Source organism: Brassica oleracea, chromosome C3 (genome assembly GCF_000695525.1).
Source record: "Brassica oleracea var. oleracea cultivar TO1000 chromosome C3, BOL, whole genome shotgun sequence".
NCBI lineage: Eukaryota > Viridiplantae > Streptophyta > Magnoliopsida > Brassicales > Brassicaceae > Brassica > Brassica oleracea.
Window position 1 is genome coordinate 60,724,780 of NC_027750.1, and position 991 is coordinate 60,725,770.

General features: G+C 37.5%; 1 long non-coding RNA gene across 1 annotated transcript; it reads left to right on the forward strand.

Moving 5' to 3' along the window:
* The first annotated feature begins 220 nt into the window (after window positions 1-220).
* On the forward strand, window positions 221-739 carry LOC106334006. The gene is made up of 3 exons (XR_001268505.1): window positions 221-420; window positions 530-574; window positions 685-739. It is a non-coding gene; the product is annotated as an uncharacterized LOC106334006 (long non-coding RNA).
* The last annotated feature ends 252 nt before the right edge of the window (window positions 740-991 follow it).

Consider the following 991-nt stretch of genomic DNA (forward strand, 5'->3'; position numbering starts at 1 on the left):
TGTAACCTTTTTAGCGATTTGTTCTTCTGCTGAATTTGAGAAATTATTTGTGTAAGATGATTTAGCTCAATCTGAATTGTTAGTTTGTTCGTGCTTTGCTGATTGGTTGATTTGTCCATAACAAGTTGCAGATTTTGGATGTGGACAACACTCATAGTCTCAGATGTCCTTGAGAACTTGAGTCTGACACTCATGAAGTGTGTCAAGTTTCTAAGGGAGATCCAGGCGAGTCAATCCTTCAGCTATATGAATATGGATATAAACTTTTAGTTTGTCATATTTGGTGGAGTAAATATTTATCTATTACTTTCTTGATTTTCATTGCAGAACCAACAAGATAAAGTTGGAACCAATGTTTTCGTGGAGAGGACAGCTCTTGGAGCTAAATAGCCAAAATTGAATCAGCTTTTGTCTACCAAGGTATGAAAATCATCTTTGATTCTGAGATTTCATGATGTACATGTGCAAAAAAAAAAAAAAAATTCAAAAGCTTCTAAGTATTGTGTTCACCGTGGATGACTGACTGCAGGAAGACTGATCATTCATTCTGAAATGCCTGAAGAAGTTACCAAAGGTTTACAACTTTGTAACATATCTTTCATCCAAAAAAAAACCCACTGCGAGACAAACATTACTTTAAGTTTCTAATCCACAAAGTTTACTCTTTGTTTTTAAATCTGACAGGATAGAGCCAGACTACCAAGAACTGTCGAATTCAAACATACCAAAAGCAGAAGAATCAATGGGAAGTTAGGCCCCAGTTTACACAATACCACCAACAACGTTCTTCGGATTCGCTATTGATCCAGGAGCTCAGTTTTATCAGGATCAGGAGCTTCAAAAATCTAGGATCGCGTTTGCTCATGTTCTAGAAAGCGGTAAAGGTGGCGCTGTTTTTGGCTCTTCTAAAAGCTCGTCCTGTTTTAGCACACATTGTTGTGTTCGGACCAGGGATACGGTGGTCTTAGCATGTGCATGGAACAAGTCATTT